The sequence below is a fragment of the Myotis brandtii genome, unplaced genomic scaffold, assembly GCF_000412655.1.
Source record: "Myotis brandtii unplaced genomic scaffold, ASM41265v1 scaffold1927, whole genome shotgun sequence".
NCBI classification, from domain to species: Eukaryota; Metazoa; Chordata; class Mammalia; order Chiroptera; family Vespertilionidae; genus Myotis; species Myotis brandtii.
The window spans coordinates 17899-20881 of NW_005357181.1; positions in this window are offsets into that span (position 1 = coordinate 17899).

Here is a 2983-nt window from a genome sequence, read left to right on the forward strand (position 1 = left end):
TTTAGAAGTCCTTTGAAATGAATACGTTTTTGTCCTTCTTTTAATTACCTAAAGAAGAAATTACTCACTTTTATGTGGTACCAAGTTAATGGTAGAACATCATAAAACCTATTCAGCAGAACCCATTTGCTTCTTTTCCTTCCTTTTTATTTTCCTTGGTATTTTTCTTAAGTAAAAGATTAGCTCAAAATGCATATATGTGGAAATAAGTCTCTGTTACCATGGCAATCACCCAAAATAAAATCAGTGTGGAAATGTGGTCCAGTCTTTCCATTAGACTAAGAAATGAGACCTAAGGAGAATTATCTTCTAAATTAAAAACCTCCCCAAAGTAAAATCAAATTTCTAGCACACTCTTTTTGCCCACAGTTTACCTTTTTTACCCTTACTTTTCACAATCCAGAATTTCAGCCAAGAAAGAATCAGAAATCATCCCAAATAATTTTATGTATGAATTATAAACCAACTATGCTCTGTGGGTGCTCTTTTCCTGCTCAAATTGGGTTGAGTCTCCTGCCCAGGAAGAGGCACTTCCCTGAACTCCTTACTCAGCCTCTCTCTTGCAGGAAAAGGAGTCTCAGTACCACCTGCAGCGCTGACCTCATGCTCAAAGTGAGACTGAGTTATACATTGCTTCGGTCTCTTTCTCTCCTCTAGTAAGAATGGGGCTCACATAAGTTCATGAAGCAAAATCCTAGGCTCCACTGAGGTTTGATGACATATCAAATGCCGTACCAAGCACAGTGTGTACCACGGTGATGAAGACACAGCTCTGTCCTCAAGGAGCACTCACGTGGGAGAGACATCCGTGACAGAGAAAGACAGAAAACGGCAGAGGGAGGCACAGAGTGCCAGCGCAGCAAAGAAGGAGTAAGAAAAGAAGGCATGGAAAGCTTCATGGGGATCCTTTTTTTTACATATTATATAATTGTGTTAATATCCAGACAGAATGTATATTGGAAGTGATGACGTTAGTGGAATCTTGAAGCACAAGTAGGATTCACTAGGAAGGAAGGGGTGGGAGCAGTGCAGCTCAGTTGATTAGTGCTGCCTCCCAATACACCAAGGTTTTGGGTTCGAACTCCGATCAGGGCACATACAAGAAGCAATCAATGGATACATAAATAAATGGAACAATAAATCGCTGTTTCTCTCTCTCTCTCTCTCTCTCTCTCTCTCTCTCTCTGTGTGTGTGTAATCAATACATTTAAAAATATATATTAAAAAAAATTAGCTGCCACATAGCCCAGGCATTGACCAATTAGACCTTAGCTCCAGAGCAGGATCTAGGAACCCCTGCCCCCACCCCTGGTGTTCCAGGTGTTTGATTTGTTAGACTAAGGGAGGGGCAAGGACAGCCACAAATCTTGTGGAAGAAGACAGGGTAGCAATAATGCACACACCTGTATGAGGGTAGTGATAATGCACACACCTGTATGAGGGTAGTGATAATGCACACACCTGTAGGAGGGTAGCAATAATGCACACACCTGTATGAGGGTAGTGATAATGAACACACCTGTATGAGGGCATTTTGTTTTAACCACCAGCATTGCCATGCTGAGTATATTCACTAAATATCCGTCCTGAGTAGGGGAGACCTCATAAGCAGAGAAAACCATCTTCACACACAGGGTGCTAAAAGGCCACGGAGAGTCCCAAGGGGTGCCAAGTTTACGCGTCGCTGCACTGAGCCCAAAGGAGATGGTGATGGTGAAGCAGGCAGACTGGCCAGGTCCTGACGAATCCCTTTCTCCAGATGCAATGGTTGAACTTTTTCAGTGTCATGGCAAGGCATAGAAGACTTTTATTCAGAGTAGTGACATAATTAGATTCACATTTTAGATCACTTTGGCCTCAGAATGAAAATTGCTAAGATGTGACTGAAAGAAAGGAGATGCAGTAAAGAAATGATTGAAGACATTTGTTTCCAGCATTATGGCAGACACGATTCTCTAAAAGCCCTTCTTGCTCCAGTACAAGTAGAAACTGAATAAATTATAGCATGTATGTGTTTAATGCATTACTAGATCATGATTTGGTCCTATTCAAAATGTCTACAGAGATGTTTGTCTATGCCAAAAGGCTATTTGGTTTGTCAAAAAATGTCGACAAGCAAATAAACCTTGATAGTTGATCCTGTGAAAAATGTCCATGTTCAGAAAATGTTCCTGGTTCAAATAGCCCACAACATTTATTTATACTTTTGGTTTATAGGATTAAGAGATTTAAAAAATACCATCATGTTTTATTGGTCTAATAAGCGTGTTGTGGCTGTATTGCCAATAGTAACCCTGTTGCCTTGGTAGCCTAAATGGTGCATGGGTCAAGGTTCGAATCTTGCAGAGGAGCAGGACTTAAATATCAAAGAGCTTTTGTTGTGGACCAAGTGCCTCAGTGGACATTTAGACAGAACCAAATGTTCTAAATATAAGTGCAAAAAAAGTGTGTGTGTTTTTTTCTAAATTCTTGTAATGAGAGCTCTTGGGATTTACTCTCTTAACAAATTTCAAATATACCATATAACAGTGTTAGTCACTGTGTTATACATTGCATCCCTAGTACTTATTTATCTTAAAACTGAAAGTTTGTACCTTTTGACCACCTTCATCCAATTTCCCATTTCTTAAAATGGAAGATAGCTACTTATTTTTGAAATCAATCTGAGAATCCCTCTATTTAAAGCAGTGAGCTTCATATCTTCACATTTACTATATTTAATGACATATTTTGTGGTTTTTACTATCTTAGTGTTTGTGTTTCTATCCCCTCTTTTCTTGGCTTATTGGATTTAATAAACATGCTTTTATATGATTTCACATTTTATTCATTTCCTTTGCTGATTTTGGAAGTTATATAGTCTATTTCTATTAGTTTAGTGGTTATCCTTCAAATGTTGTCATGTGTAATTAATGAAGTCTGAAGGTAATTAATATCTAACTGTCCCAAACAATATGAGCTCATTGAAGCATAAAATTCTAAT